The sequence below is a fragment of the Sciurus carolinensis genome, chromosome 19 (genome assembly GCF_902686445.1).
Source record: "Sciurus carolinensis chromosome 19, mSciCar1.2, whole genome shotgun sequence".
Classification (NCBI taxonomy): Eukaryota; Metazoa; Chordata; class Mammalia; order Rodentia; family Sciuridae; genus Sciurus; species Sciurus carolinensis.
The window spans coordinates 22589179-22606962 of record NC_062231.1 but is presented as its reverse complement, the minus strand read 5'-3'; positions in this window follow the sequence as shown (position 1 = coordinate 22606962).

Genomic DNA, 17784 nt, shown 5'->3' with positions numbered 1-17784 from the left:
CAAATATAAACCCCAAAGGCACGCCCTGGCGACCCATTTCTTCTCGCTGTCCACAATTACCACCTAGCTAATCCACGTCAGTGACTCGATCCCTGAGGAGAGGGAAGTTCTCACAATCTGAGCGTTTCACTTCCTGCATTTTCAGACACATGAGCTTCGGGTGGACACCTCACGTCTAAACTATCAGAGGTCAGTGGCTTCTGCGGTGGTGGCCAGTGTCATTATCATCCAGTCCTGGGAGGTCATCTCTCACACGTAAGCAAATGAAGAGATGGTTGATTGGTCACACGTCCATGACTCTTTCTCCAAAAGCCTTGGCCCTTATTTATTACCTAACCAACATTTCCTGAGCCTCCACCTGTACCCCTCCTGGGCCCATGAGCGCTCTAACGTTTTCCATCTCCTTTCCCATTATACCTTCCAAGTTCTGATTCCCGAAAAAGAGTCCAGGCTTCACTCTAAGAATCTGACACATGAATGACCAAAAGTTGTGACTTCCCAGTGCATCTCCACCCACAGGGGAAAACCCACAATCCTCCATGAACACGAAACTTCTGATGTCTTTCTTCCATTTGTCACAGTCACCCAGACCATAGCCAGTCACCATATGGTCCTTGCAACATTACACCAAACAGACCCATCCTGGAAACCTGTGGGTAAAAGGTCTGATTCCCTCGATGGGTAGACAGATCCCAGACTCTGCAGCTCTTCTGCCTTTGATCAGGATGGAGAATTTCCATAATGGAAAAGTCAGATGACATTTCCATGAGGAGCTAGAGACTCTTTCAACCTGACTTCTGTTTTAAAATTATATTAACAGACTCTTACAGCCCCAGGATGTGACCCATATATTATAAATCAGTTATTACCGTGGAGTGCAGTGATTAGCAGAGTCTTTGCAGCTACCAGGAGATAAAAATTATCAGCACAATGGCAAATTCAGAGAGCTGTGTGCTCACTCTCTGTTCCCTTGGGGCAGAGTCTGGGAGTTCTCATTCTTGACCCTCCTCTTTGGTTATATCTGTCTCACACAGATCTTGCAATTTGGGCTGAAGAACAATTATCCCTTTGCTGGATAGGTTGGGTTCTATTTTGAATATATACTTACATGTAGTTGTTTCATTCATACTTAACCTGGAAGGTTGAGGTTTTTAGTAAACACAGCACAAAAAAGAAAGAAGAAAACAAGTAAGTGTGTCAGTCAGCTTTCAGTTACTATAACAAAATCTGAGATAATGCAGCTTATAAGGAAAAAAGGTTGATGCTAGCTCATAGTTTTGAAGGTTGCAGTCCATAATCAGTTAACCCTGCTGCTTTGGGGCCTATGGCTTCACTTCTTGGTAGGGGTGCATGGAACAGTGAAACCATTTACATCAGGAAGGAACTGGGTTTCACCATCCTGGGTTCAAAGACATGTTCCTGTTGGCCTGGGTACCACCTCCTAAGGCTCCACTCCCACCCCAATAGCACCACTCTGGGGATTAAGGCTTTTTATTTTTAACACATGGACTTTGGGGGAAAATTTAAGATCCAAACAAAAGTGATAATTTTCTGAGAAGATCCTATTCGTTTTATAAAAGTGAAATGCTGGAAACTTCTCTTTGGGCTTCTAGATCTGGAGCCAGTTTCTAAGCTAGGGAGAGATTGATCTTTGAAAGAACAGGTCAAGAGAATGCATTTTATTATGCGTGCAAGAAACCTGTGCTTTGGCAAGAAGGAAAATATTTAGCCTGCTGCATGCGTCAAAGAACTGGAGTTTGAATCCTAAAAAAGCCACCTAGAAATGGTATGGTCTTGGAGAACCTGTAATAATGCCCATGAGCTTCAGTAACTTCATGTGTGAATACAGAAAGGACTGCCAGTTTTACAGCAGCCACGGGGTTGGGCAGATGCAGTTGTACAGCGACCACCAAAGCATTTTATGACGCCTTTCAAAGCCGTTGATTCATTGGAGGTTTTGCTACTGGTGCAGAAGGGGATGTGAGTTTTTTTTCTGGACTGACAGGGATATTTTTGTTCCTCTGGGTTTAACCTTTTAGTCCACAGTAGGGGCAGTAGCTTTAGAGATGAGGTGAGTCCACCAGAGCCAGAGAATGAGTCAGTGGCAGGATGATATAAGCCTGTTTACATTTGTAACTAAGAGAGATGATCGCTGTCAGGCACTAGAAGCAAAAATAATACATCTCAATATATTTATGAGTCCACCGTTCTCCCCCATGATAAAATATAAAATGACAAGACAGCTTTAGATTAATATCTGTATTGAAAATGGACCAAAAAAATCCTGAACAAAGTATTATCAAATCAAGCCCAGTGGAATATTAAAAAAAAAACAAAGTGCAGATCATGCAATTTGTAAGAGGTCAGTTCAATATTTAAAATCAGTTGATGTCGTTCACCGTGTGAGAAACACCATCATAAAATCAAAATTAGCGCATGACAGAAGTAAAACCCGTTCATGGCCAGACAGGACTCTGCTGCCCAGACATTTAGTTAAACATCCTTCTAGCTGTTTTCCGTGGGGGTGTTTGTTGGGTTCCAGGGAGATGTAAAGAGTTGGAGGAAAGCAGATGGTCTGAATCAGGGGCTGGGCCTCATCCGAGGTTGGAGGCCTTTATAGGATAAAGACTGAACTCCCCGGGGCAGAGGGGATTCTGTCAACAGAAGCTCCTTGGACTTGAACCGTGAGTTTTCCCCGAGTCTGTCAGTCAACCTGCACAGTCTATTAACCCCCAGGGGGACTTGAACCCACTCCTTAAAATAAGAATCTCTGTCGACTTCCCCACCCACCCCGCAAACACGCTGTTGCTTTTACTTTTCTCACCCATGAACCCAAAGGGCACGTTTTGGCACCAGTGAAGGCTCCATATGAAACCCCAGCGGCACCATACTCAGTGGGCTCTGAGGACACTTCTTGGGCCCTTTTCCAGTCGCTGGGAACAGGGAACACCCGTCTTAACCAGCTTCCCACTGAACATCCTCGGTAGACTAATATGAGGAGGAAAAACACATACGTGAGACAAATTGGGAAGGTCTAAAAAATTCTCTATTTGCAGATGGCATGGTGATCAATGGAGAAAAAAGAGTCTCTAAAAAATGGGGGAAAACATTGGCTTTATTTTTTTTTCCTTTTACATTTATTTTTTACCTGGACAAAAGAAATGATAAACAATCGTACATAATAGTGGAATACCATGAAATGTTTTATATATATAATATATTATATATTACATATTACATGTGTGTAGTGTATGTAATATATGTTGTATATTGTACATATGATATATATTATAGAATTGCGTGTATAATACATATATTGCATATTTATATATATGGCATATTTATATATATATATATTTATATATATATACACACATATATATTGTACAATGTTTAAATCAGGTTAAACATTTATCTTCTCACATTGGTCATTTCCATACTTTGTGGTGAGAACTTTCCAAACCCCTTACTTCTAGTTTTTCGGACGTAGCACACATGATTGCTTCCCGTAGGCATCCTACTGTGCAATAGCACACAAGAGCTTCCTGCTCCTGTACAGCTGTAACTCCTCAGTACCTGTTCATCCACCTTTACCCATTCATCCCCTCCACCCCCCATTTTCTGGTGACCCCCCCTTTTACTCTCAGATCTCTAACACCAACTTCTTAGAGACCACTTACGAGGCAGACCGAGTGGGTCTTGTCTTCCTTTACCTGGTCTATTTCCCGTTCCATCCACATTGTCAAAAATGCCAAGATTCCATTCTTCTTAACAACTACATAGTACTCCATTCTGTGTATATGTTGTACATTTTCTTTATCTACTCACCAGTGGATGGACACCTCATTGGTCACATTTCTTGGTTCTTGTGTGGCAATAACATGGGAATGCAGGTCTCTCTCTGCGACATACTGATTTTATCTTCTTTGGATATACATATATACCCAATAGCGGGATTGCTGGATCTTTTGGTAGGTCTGGTTTGAAATTTTGAAGAAACTCTATATTGTTCACTATAATTACTGAGCTGACTCCAGTTGTTATGGACAGAGTGCGAGACTTCTGTTTTTTCCACATCCTTGCTGTACTTGTTACTTGAGGTTTTTGGATAATAGCCAGTCTTACAGGAGTGAGGTCATATCTCACTGTGGTCTTGATTTGCATTACCCTGATAATCAATTTTATCAAACATTTTTTCATGTACATTTTAACCTTTTGTCTGTCTTCCTTTGAAAATTGTCTGTTTAGATCCATTGTCCATTGTTTAATTGGGGTCTTTGGAGTTTTTGTTGTTGTTGTTTGTTTTTGCTTTCCTGTTGATTGTTTGGAATTTCTTGCCTATTCTGGACAGCACCCTTGCCAGATGTATGATTATCTTCTCCATTCTCTAACTTGTCTCTTCACTCTGCTGATCGTTTCATGGCTATGCAGAAGATTTTTAGTTTGATATGCTCTCCTTGGTCTGTTTTTGCTTTTGCTTCCTGTGCTTAATGGGTCTTGTCCAAAAAACCCCTTCCCCTTTCCAGTATCCCGATGACTCTAAAATATATCTGGAAAGGCAAAGAATATACCACAGACAGTACCGCACAATCCCGAAGAACAGTAAAGACGGCAGATTCCCTGTGCCTAAATTTATAATCTAATATAAAGCTACATTAATAATGACATAATGCTCTCAGGGAAGGAATAAATAGATCAATGCAAGAGGCTCAAGAGAGCACAGAAACATAAAATAGCAAATGGCTCATGACCCAGACGCACAGACAACTGATGGAGGTGGTGTTTTAACAAACACCGCTGAAACTACTGAAGGTTTAAAAACAAATAAAATAATAAAAATTTAATTTTTATTAAATTTTTTAAAATAAAAAGTCGCCTCAGACACAGAGATCACACATGCTGGAGAAACCTAATTCAAAGTGAATCAGAGACAAGATGGTGGAGGAGAGAGGAATCCAGCCAGCAGCTCAGCACCAGACCTGTAAGGCAGGAAGACTGAGCCAGGCGGGTCGCCAAGGAGCCTCACCAAAACGTCAGACGGAATGTTCAAAAAAAAGAGCCGCAGAGAGCGGGTACCCTGAGCATGAGAAGCAACCCCTCAGAACCACCTGCTGCAGCCAGCAGTCCACCTGGGAGAAGCGGGAGGCAGGCAAACATGGCCAGAGATCTCAGGTGGCTCTGCAGAGGAGGTCTGATGGCCGCGGACCTCGGTGGCCTTCCTGGGGAAGCAAGTCAGGGCCTTGGGTGGGGAGGAGCCCAGTGCCCCTGGCATTCAGATCTCTGCAGAGTGGGCACAGGCTGGCAGGGAGGGAAAGACCCCCACTGAGACCTGGGCCCTCGTGTTCGGAACCTTTCCACACGTCACAGGGCTGTGTTGGTCCTTCACTTTTTATTGTGCTTGATTCCATGCATATCCTCTCACTGCATGGGGAGGTTTGAATATATCTGCAATGTTTTAATGATTAGTGTATACCTTAATGTACACATAATGTGATACTAATGTATACATTAATGTATATGTGAGTCTATGTATTAACATGATGTATATATGATTTTATATATTAATGTGTATATCATTTTATATATTCATGTATATTATATATGATTTTACATTATTTATATTAATTTATGTATTAATGTATATTTTATGTATTAATTATACACAATGTAATTTTAATAAACATTAAATTTTTATTTAATTATATTTATTTAATTTTTATTTGCTAAATTTTATATAATGATATTATATAAAATTATTTGTAAGATTAATCATTATTATAATTATAATATTATAATGTTATATGAATTATAATATCTATTAACTATGATTTTATATTATAATATATAATTAACTTTATATAGTAATGTCTCTATTATTTAACTTTGAAGAGATTTAGGTGGGGCATAATTATTTGAGAGTTCAAACTGTTTCCATCTTTCATTTGCTGGTTTATTCATAGCTGGGTTCCAGGCACTTCTATCTCCCTTTCTTTATTCCCCCAATGAGAGCCAAAATTTCCTATTCCCTCCTTCTCTCTTTGTTTTGCTTTTAAATTTTTTTCTATATGATGATGGGCCTTTATTTTATTCATTTATCTACATGCGGTGCTGAGACTCGAACCCGGTGCCTCACGCGTGCCAGGCAAGCACTCCACCACTGAGCCCCCGCCCCGCCCCCTCTCCGTTTTTCTGTTGCCTTCAGTTAACTCCTTACTCCTTCTTTACAGCTGATCCTTGCTCCTCTCTCCTGCCTCTGCTCGGGTCACTTTCCCAAACGCTTCACACTTCGCCTTGCCTTCCCACCCTATTTTCTCTTACTTAAGAAACTGTAATCCCATAAGAAAGAGCAGTTATATAGACTGTAATTCCTGCCCCGTTCAAGTTGTGATTATTAACACAGTGACGATCTATAGACACCTGCTGTTGAATGTCTGATCTAGTTCACAGATTTTTATTGGTGTTACTCTTGCCAAATGCTGACCCCCACCATTCCTTTATAGGTGTAAATTAGTGTTATAGTGTCAGAGTAGATCCTGGATGTTTATCTTAATGCCGTGCATTTGTTGCTAGCATTCGTGCAACTTCTGACTCCCCCTTCCTCTAAGAGGGGCTGTAATGAGATGGGGACACAAGATCACAGAGTAAGATCCTGCGGCTGGGAAATGCTCACATCTCAACCTGGCAACAGCGACTCTCACTGCTCACACAACCCCAGCCACCCGACCCCTGACATGACTCCAACGCAGAGAATAGAGGAAAAAAAAACCCCAAACCAACAACCAGGACCCAGGGAGGGACCATCAGAGAGGGAACTCAGGTACCATTGCTTGCCATCTACTCGGACATCAAGGGAGAAGTAGCAGAGCAAATTAGATCATCGCTCACAAAAGGACATGCATAAAAAAAGAGGAAGGAGGGTCCAACTCAGCTGATACACCTTTGAAAACCTGAGGCAAGAGGCAAAGAAAGAACTACTCCCTTAGTTCCCAAGTCCCTACGGAAGGATTCCACCGATATCGACGTGAACAAAGACACAGAGAAAGATTATAAAAATAATTATGAAAATGTTCAGTGAACTAAAAGAAGATCTAAGGAATTCATTAAGAAAGCAAACACAGGAGTTGAAAGACCATTTCATTAAAGAAATACAAGCACTGGGAAAAAAAAAAAAACAATCAGAACTCCTAGAAATAAAGGACACAATGAAAAAAAATTAACAACATCACTAAGAGATTAGATTGCATAGAAAAAGATTACACAGAATGCAGTCATGATAGAATAGAGGCCAGATACGCAAGAACTCTGGGACAACATCAAGAACCAAACCTGAGAATCACTGGATGGAAGGGAACATGAAGATACTGCGGAGAGAGTCATAAAGAAGATTTTCAACAGGATAGTTACAGGAAAATTATCCCCTATCAGAAATTGGACAGACATCCACATACAGGATACATACAGGACCCCAGGTAGACCTAAGGCCATGAGAAGTTCTCCAAGACACGCCGTAATCAAAACGCCTCATAGGAAATAAGGGAAGAAGATTAAAAGCTGTAAGAATATTTGCAAGGTCACATGTAGAGGCAAACCAACAAGACTCACATCAGATTTTTCAGTTCAGAACCTTACATCAAGGAGAGGCTGGGATGAGATTCCAAACTCTAAAAGAAAACACCTGCCAGCCAAGGTTACCATGTCCTGCAAAGTTCAGTTTCAAATTGGAGGGGGAAATAACATATTTCCATGATAAGAATCATCTAAAAAATGACCACCAAGCCAGCCCTAAAAAGAATACTCAAAGTAAATTGGACAAAGAGGAACGACCAAATAGAGGAAGTTCTTTAGGTGTGTAATCTACTGAATGAGATTCAATAGTTTAAACATGGTGAAAAATCAAAATGGCAAGAAGACACAAACCCATATCCATACTAACACTGAATGTTAAGTGTCTCCACTCCCCAGTCAAGAGACATAGATTATCAGAATGGATCCAAAAGCAAGATGCAACTACATACTGTTTACTAGAGGTGCATCTTATAGGCAATGATAACCCCAGGCTGAAGGTAAAAGGATGGAAAAGAAATAATCCATGCAAACAAACTCCAAAAACAAGCAGGAGTACCTAGTCTCATATCTGACAAAGCAGATAAAATTAATCAGAAGAGACAAAGAAGGTCAATACATCCTTGTAAAAGGAAAACCCAACAAGATGATATGTTAGTAAATATATATGCCCCAAATGTCAACAACCCAGCTGAATTTTTTAAAAATCCATGCCATTAAGTCTCAGATAGACCCCAATACCTTATTTGGACAAAGGTATGTGGAAACCTAATAATGTGGTTATCAAAACATAAAATCAATCAAGATATTTCCAACCTGAATAAAACTATATATGAAATGGACCTAACAGACATGTATAGAATATTTCACCCCAAAATAGCTGATTTCACCTTCTTCCTGGCAGCTCATAGAACTTTTCAAAAATAGACCATATCCTAGGTCACAAAGCAGATCTTAGCAGATAAAATCAAAATTGGTATAATCCCATGTGTCCTATCAGATCATAATGGAATGAAACTAGAAATCAAGAAAAAAAAAAAACAACTAATAGAAATCTCACAAATACATGAATATTGAACAATAATATCTTAAATGAAGAATGGATCAAAGAAGAAAGGTGAATGGAAATCTCAGGAAATTATTAGAAATGAAAGAGAAAAGAGATATAACATACCAAAATATCTGGGACAGTGTGTAAGCAGTTCTCAGAGGAAAATTTATAGCACTGAGTGCCTACATTAAAAAAAAAATTTGATAGCTAAGATAAATAATCTTATGCCCCACCTCAAGGTCTTAGAAAAAGAAGAAAAATCTAGGCGCAGTGGTATATACCTGTAATTCCAGTGGGTCAGGAGGCTAAGGCAGGAGGATTGAAATTTGAGGCCAGCCTCAGCAACTTAGTGAGGCCCTAAACAACTCAGTAAGACCCTGTCTCTAAATAAAAATGTAAACAAGGGCTGGGATGTTGCCCAGTGGTTATATGTTCCTGGGTTGCAAATCCCTGATACAAAGAAAAAAAAAAATAAGAATTACAACGTATATGTACAAAGTGAATTTATAAAACTTCAAGAGGAGAACAGAGGTGTATAAGGCCTCCAAGATTTTGGTTTGGTGATGGGTTATTTAGATGAACAGAAAAGTCATGTTTCCTGAAAGAAACACTCGATCAGATGTGATGTTTATTTATTATTTATTTGTGACATGTTTATTTTTGTTCCACTTGATGTACCTGGACATGTTTTCACATCATACATAGAGAGTGATGCCTTTATTTGAAGGACATGGTATTTGTTGACTCTTACAAGTGGTGGTGTAAAGAGCATGCCTGTCCAGACCCTTGCACACTTAGTAGTTTCTGTGGCCACATGGCCTGGGGCTCCCAGCAGCTACCTGACTGTCACTTGCCCGGGTGCCTCAGATCCCACTATGGACAGCACCTGGCACCTGGCATAGGAGATCTAGCTGAGCCTCACGGGCAGAAGTCATGCCCACACCTCATGTTCTCCAGATGAGGAAACCGAGGCAGAGTGTTCAGAGCTAGAAGGGGCAGAACCAACCCAGAAACCCTCCAGTCTGATGCCAGAGCCTGAATATATGCACATCTGATACCAAAATGTGCTGATAACGTGCTCCGCCCTCTGACGTCCTCTACCTGCCTTTAATTCTTCTTAAGATTTTGCTTTTATAAAGATATGTTGTCTGGAACCCTTTTCTATAGCTCTTCCTGTACCCACTGCCTTGTAGACGTGAGTATCCTTTCCACCTGTTTTGTTTCCTTGCCTATCAGTCAGGGTTCTTTAGAGGAACAGAACCCACAGGAAGTAGGATTGTTAAAGGGGATTTGTTAGATGGGCTTCCAGGATCAGAAGCTGGATGGTCCACAGTGGCCTCTGCAGCTGGAGAGCTGGAAGAACCAGCAGCTGCGCAGTCCAAGAGGAGGAAGCCCCAGAACAAGAGGGATCAGCAGTGCTACCTAGTCCCAGACCAAGGCTTCTGGAAACTCCCTGGAAAGTCAGTGGCAGAGTCCACTTTGGAAGAGAGAGGAAGCAAGAGTCAGATATCCTCAGAGGATGGCAGCAGCGATCAAGAACCCTGTTCAAGAAGAGCCGAGCTGCATCTGCCTCTGCTTCCTTGTTCTTCCAGCTTTGATTCCATCCTATTGGGCGGTGCTGCCCAGGCTGAGGGAGGGGCTCCACTCCAGTTGGCTATCCCACATGCCAATCATTCCTAGACACGCCCTCATGGACACACCCAGAGGCCTCTTAATCATTGTCATCTCTTAATGCAATCAAGTTGACAATTCCGAGTATCCATTACACCTTGGAAGGACACCCCATGGCTTTGAATGCTTTCAGTGTGGAGCGTGTTTTCTATATCATGTAGTATCTTGCTTTTCCCACTCAACGGTCTATTTTTTAATTTTCTCCATGTGGACTCGGGTAACTCAACTCTGTCGCTTCCAATGTTCTGTTGTGCCTGGAGCGAGCCAGGCCTCTTCCTGAGCACCTTTCCAACCGGACAGCCGCTCCTGTGCATCCCGGGGAGGGCGGTGTGCACCCCTGGTCCCCAGCAGGGCAGCGTGTGATGGCCTTCAGGGGCTCTGCCTGGTTTTGCAGCAGTGTTTGCTTCTGTTGCCTGTGTGCTTGGAGGTTTATCTGCTGGTGGCCTTTTTTTGCCAACATCTATTTTGGTTGAGTTCCTTCAAAGAACAGCCCATTCTTTGAGAGTTGATTCCGTTACGATCTCCAGGTAGCAGATGCCTCCCGCTTGCCTACCGCTCCTCATTTCCCTCTTCAGTGAGTTCGGCCTACGGAGAGTTAGAGGTTCTCAGTTCCTTTCCCACAGCCCTCTGCCGCCACTCCTTCCTCCCCTGGGCTCCGGTACTGCCCACGACAGTGTCCCTGGCTCTTCTCTCTACGTCCAGACTTAACTCTTTGACTCTCTTTTCTGCACCTTCCCGGGAGTGTGCCCAAATAGCAACTTTGCTTTTTCTAGTTTTGCCTGCGTACTGCTTGGTACTGAGGATGAGTGCTTGTCTTCATTCCTGAATGCTCTTATCCACCTGCCTTAGAGTTACCCACATGCCTTTCCTCTCTGCTGGGAAGTCCTTTCGATCTTGGAATAGAGAGGAATGGAGACAGGTCATTTCAGGGAAAGCAGATAAGAGACATCTCAAGAGGCAACTCTGGAGGAGGGGAGAGAGGAACACACCAGGGGAGCCGGGTCTGGGCTCAGAGGTCACAAGCAGGGAGGAATCTCCCTCTGCAGGTGGCCAGTCTCCTCCTTCTCAGGTGTGGCTAGGACCTGGGCAGCACAGTGTCCCCTTCCCACCTCATGTGCACCTGTCCCCAGGGCTAGCCCTAGCAGGAGCTCTCTGGCAAAGTCCTGGCTCTTTCTTCTTGCTCCCTCTGCGTTCGGCTAGATAGAGCTTGTGTGTTTTCAAATGATGTGACGTCCAGATTGCACCGATCTGAACCAGGCAGGCCACAGGCATGGGTAGACCGTCACTGGATTGCCATTTGAAGCTGGAGGCAAAGGCAGGTTCCTGCCTGGCCGTAAGTCCTAGGTCCAGTCTAGTGAGAAGACGCCTCAGCCCCAGCTGCCCCTGTGAAACCCAGCCCACAGGCCCAACGCAGCACCAATACCATGCTCAGGTCTGGGACCTGTGGAGTCCTCTGAGCCCCCGGGAGCAGATCCGTGGATGCTCCTGATTACATTTCACTAGAATTAAAACTTTTTAATCCCTGGAGAACAATGTTAAGAAAATAAAAGGCAATTCAGAAACTGTGAGGAATATTTAAAAGTCAATTATCTGATAAAAGAAAAACTTATACCCCTAATATGAGAAGAAATGTTACCACTCAGCAGTTAAAAACAATATGGGGGAGCGGTATTGAGAATTAAATAGAAATATGCTTAGCATCCCTTTTAATTAGGGGAGTGCAAATTAAAGGAAGAATGGAATAGCACTCCTTACCTGCTAGAATGGCTGAACTCCAAAAATCTGACATTACCGACGGCTGGCTGTGATTCAGAGCCACAGAAATTCTCAGTCACTGCTAGCAGGATGTAAATGGAATGGCCAATTTTGAAGATGGTTTGACATTTTCTTACAAAGCTAAATTCGCCTCCCCATTCAATTCAGTCATCTCACTCTGGAGCGTTCACCCAAATGATGTGAAAACTTAGTTATACCAAAAAAAAAAAAATCTCGAGTGCAATATTTATAGAAGCTTTATTTCTAATCACCATAAGCAAGACGAAACCAAGATGTCCTTTAATAGGATAATAAACAAGAAAACTGGTGATAGTCAGTGGAATGAACTGTAAAACCCGGCAAAAGATGGAATTCTGCATATTGTGAAGTGTGGAGGTCTATACACGGTGTGATCTAGTTCCTTGGCTGGAAAAGACAATGAAAAAGCAAGCCGATCAGTGATTTCCAGGGCAATGGGCATAGGTTATAAAGAGGGGACATTGTCGGGCAGTTATCACATTCATGTGATGCTGTATGGTGGACACAGTTCATTTGTCAATATTGGTAAAACTTCATAGCATGAAGGAAGAAATTTAAAGTAAAGCATCTATTTAGGTGACCAGGGGGACTCCCCAGTGGAATGCAGAATGTGAACCCCCTCAAGAAAAATCCGATCATATTAAAAATGTATGCGGTGGGGCTGGGGTTGCGGCTCAGTGGTGGAGCACTTGCCTAGCATGTGTGAGGCACTGGGTTCGAGTCTCAGCAAAACATATAAATAAATGAATGAAATAAGGGTCCCTCAACATCTAATAAAAGATCTGAAGTAGGTATGTGGTGGCCTTGCTGAGGAGGGAGAGAAGAAGGAGCTGCTGACCTGGGTAACTCTGCACATAAATGTTGCCTCTAGAAGTAAAAACAGAAAAGACTGTGTGGGGCCATGGATTCCAGGTGTTAAGAGCATTCTCCCGAGGGTACAGGTCGATGATTCTGAGATGGCTGTACATGCACGTGGAATGGAACAGTCAAGTAGGTGGATGATGAATAATTAAGTACACTCAGAGGGAGAGGAGGGGGTGGTGACAGATACACGCAAGGGGAAGGTTCCATCCATGGGGTCCAGAGCGGAGTCTGAGACATCAGGATGAATTCACATTAACTCCATGTAAAGACGGAACACACACACACACACACACACACACACAGATACATACATACAGCTACAGACGGAGGAGAGAGGATGAATGTGTATACAGTGGTGTATTTTCTTCCCCTGTCAGTTAACAGGGCCTGGCAGGAACCACACCCCAGGAGCATGGAACCTTCCAGGTACCCAGGTGTTGGTTCCAATTCCAATGAGAGACCTAGGTGTCTCCAGCAGTCCTAATGCTAGGACTAGAATATTCCATCTAAGCCTGAAGGCTAGAAAGTAAGGAAGTGTAAAACACCACACACACACACACACACACACACACACACACAGAGTGCAAAGATTATGTCAAAGATTCGCTGGAACCAACTAGAAGAGATACCCGTGGCCAAAACTGGCATAATTTAAGCATCGGAATAAATAACGTGGGATTGTTTTGAAGCCCAAAGGATAAAATCAACATTGATAAGCCCTTACCAACAGAAATGGTTGCATAAAGATATACATGGTGAGGGATAGTCACATCTCCAACGGAGAAGTCCAGGTACTTTCTGCTCCTTTCAAGAGGATGGCGTGTACATGTGGACAGTCTAGGTGCAGTGACTTCCTTCCAAAGAGTAGGGTGTGGAAAGAGAGAGGGAAGGGTGAGTTATGGAGAATCCCATCCACACTGACTCGGCCAGCCGGGCACCTTCACACAGGTGGCGAACTTGACCTTCACTAGTGACCTTCACTAGGTTGGTGGTGCAGACCCTAAGATGACGTCAAGATGGCACTTCACCTGGGTAGTGTTTCTCCAAAAACCAACAACCCCAGTCTAACCCTAAGAAAAACCCAGCCTGAAGTGTGTTCTGACCAGATCTCCTCACAATTGCCCAGGTCGCCAAAAAACTAAAGGCGGCCAGGGAACCTGTCACAGCCCAGAAGAGTCTGATAACGTGGTTGCTGCTCATAACATCATGATTCCTGGGTGGAAAAGGGACGTCAGGCCAAAGAGGAAAATCAGTATACAGAATGGACTTTACATCACCAAGTCTCAGTGTGGGTTCCTGAGTCCTGACAACGGTGCCACATCATGTAAGAGAGAAGAAAGATGAACAGGGAGCAAAGATCAAGATAATCTTTTCAGGGGCACCATCATTAATTTGCTACCCATGCTTAAGGGGAGACCCGGATGTGGGGAATATGGGAATTCTCTGCACTACCTTGACACCTTTGCCACAGATGGGAAACTATTCAAAATGTAAAGCTTATTTTAAAAACAGACATGCTGGGGCTTATTAATGTGCTCTTGTTACTTTCAATTCCTCTGGTATCGTTTTCTTGGTTTGTCAAGAGGGAAAATCCCAAACCAACTCCGAAGATTATAATACATGTCAATTCCCTAACACGGTATTTGGCACATAGCAGATGTTAACATGAGTTCTTCTTATTCCTTTTCCTCCACCTGCCCCCAGGGCATGTTCTGCAAGATGGTTGGTATTTTAATGAAAATCCATTTTCTCAACAGGAACATTCAATATGGTGGCATAATTTGAGAGCGGTTTTCAGAAACCGCTAGAAAAATCACAAATAGCATCAATAACTACAGGGATCAAGCACAGTCTCTCCTGTTTTCTGAGCACCTTCCCATAGTATAAGATAGACCGTTAATTGTGTAACTCAAGTTGCAAACTATCAATGAGGCCATCAGCATTTAAGCCGGTGATCAATTCCTTTATTTGGGGATTGGAGCAGAAAGATTTAGGGGCCTATTTAGAGTTGACTGAAACCAAGAAAGATAACAGGGAATTACATGGGGACCCAACATTTATAGAAACAGCCGCAGCATGAGACAGAGAGATGCAATTTAAGAATTACCTAGAGAATTCCAGTGTATAGGATCACAGAATATTCTTTCAGCAATGAGAGCAGTAATGTGGTACAGTTGAACAATAGAATACTTCAATGTGCTAGAAATCATTTTGAACTGCCCAAGGTAATATTGCCTACAGGTTCATATCAATGCAGAAATAATTTTATTTATAAAAAAAATAATAACCACCCCATTTGCATGATGAAAATTCAGAGTTGACCAAAAAAGTTGACTGGTCTGAAATTTTAATGTTTTTTTTTCCTAACATCTGCCTTAAGTAATTGCCTATGTATCTTATGCACGGCTGTCATAAATAACAAAAAAAAGTAAAAATACCAGAAAGCAACCAACATATGGCATTGGAGAGGAGCTTTAACTTCTAGAAACTTCTCCAGCATGCACTGCCTCCATCTCTTCTCAGCAAACATGTTTGGGTCCCCTTCGGCTCCGTTCTTGTCTTAGAGATAACTAAGCGCATCCTGGGAAAATTTAGGATCCAACAAGCCTCATTCCAAAGGATGTGTTGCAAAAGTGCCCAGGGCCATGCGCTGTGCAGGGCCAGGTTTGTGTTGCTGAATGACCATGAAATGGTGCCCCTACTAGAAAACACGCCTCTAGACGTCTTCTTTTCATTTTGCAGACCATGCCGCAGGTCCTAGTCTACCAGGTAACTGGCACCTGTGCACCTGATATCCGTGACATGGTTTCCAGGAGAGAAGTCTGTTCCCAGACACTTGGGCATGTGCACAGTAAATTTTATTTCTCACACTGACTCCCTATATTTCTTCTATCTCCAGCATCCTGGAAATTAAGCTTCAGGTTAAAAAAGAAAAACATATATTTTTTCCCCTCTTTTTTTTTTTAACTATGTACACAGGTACCAAACCACCCAGATTTCTCAGATGTTTAGAATTACAGTCCATTTCTCTTCTATACTTTAAAAAATTTTTTTTTCTTCGGGAAGATTTTAATTTTTGGTCAGCGATTTAGATTTATTATTTGCAAAGGACTAACGTGATAAATGTTTACAAAAATGCAGAGAGTGGCAGGTTGAAAATACGCTGCAGTCACCTCCCTCAACCTTGAGATGAAGGAGAATAAATGCATTTATTTATAGGGGTACATTATTTATGGTAGTGTTGGAAGCTCATGTTGTTCCTTTGAAAGCGTAGATGAAAATCGTAGCAAATCATTTCAGGTTTGAAATAAACATTTCAGGTCAATCGATGTACACTTGGTCAAGAGTTATAATACCTGTTATAGTAAGTGCATGCCTATATTCACAAAAGAATACAAGGATTATTAACAGAGTTCGGGAGATTTTAGGCAGTTATTTAGCCCATTCATTATTCCAAATAACTGGATTGATTCATCTCCTTTTTAATAGGCTGGTTATTTCAGTCAAAATGGTTGAACTAGTCCTGGTGTGCAAACAAGAAATAGTGTCATTGACTTATTCCGGTTCACGAGGGTAGGGTAAGCAATCAAAAAAATGGGCTTCCTGCCCTTTTCACAAAGGAGAGAATTCAGCGTCCAAATGGGAGAAGTGGTTTGAAAAAAAAATCAAAGCACAGCCAAGCACAAAATGTGTTTTGATTTTTAAGTGCGAGGTCCAAATAGGTTTTTAGTTTTCCTCTCAATCTCTTTCGGAGTTTTCTTCCTGAAACCTTTTCCCTGTGGGATCATCCTGAAGGATGTTTTGACATCTTAGTCATTTCCATAACAACAGATCACAGAAACAAGACAGGCAGTCAAGTAAGTGAAACCATTTGCATGGAGGAGCAGTTGATAATCCCTTGAAGGGAAATCCACCAAATTCCAGATGTAATCTCACCATGCTTTAAAAAAAAAGTTACAGTGTTTTTTCTTTAATTAATATTTTATTTGTTCTAAGGAGTTATACATGACAGGAGAAAGCATTTATACATTTTGATAGATCCTACATAAATGGAGTGTCATCTCTCATTTTTCTGATTGTACATGTTGCAGAATCACATGGGTCATGCAGTCATAATGTACATGAGGTCATCATGTCTGTTCACTCTACTATCATTCCTACCCCCTACCCCCTCCCCTCACTTCACTCCCCTCTACCTATTCTAAGGTAACTCTGTTCTTCCCTACCCCCTTATTGTGAAGCAGCTTCCACATATCAGAGAAAACTTTCAGCCTTTGGGTTTGGGGTTTGGCTTATTTCACTCAGCATGATAATCTCTAATTCCATCCATTTACCAGCAAATGCCAGAATTTCATTCTTTATAGTTGAGTAATATTCCATTGTGTATATATACCCCATTTTCTTTATCCATTCATCTGTTGAAGGGCATCTAGGTTGGTTCCATAGTTTAGCTATTATCTTGATACATTTTAAAATTCTTTTCCTACCCATCCAGCTTCCTGTTAATTTTGTCGGTTGGATGGGAAGGTTAAATCATTCATCTTAATGAGGCCATAAAACTCACAGAAAAAGGTGCCCAGGTACCGTCCTAACATTTACCATCCCCATAAAAAAAATCACACTTGATTGAAAACACACTAGTTATGCAAAATCTCTACTAAAAACTCAATACAGCCCATCATCAGGGAAGGTAAAATTTGGGGTGAATTCCTCGGAGAACTCTCGTGTGCTCACAGTGTCTAAGAACGTGTGAGTGGGAAGGAATTACCACACTGGGAAGAGATGGAACGAGACCCAAACCTGGACCTAAAATTTACATACTGACTGTGCGAGACTGGTAG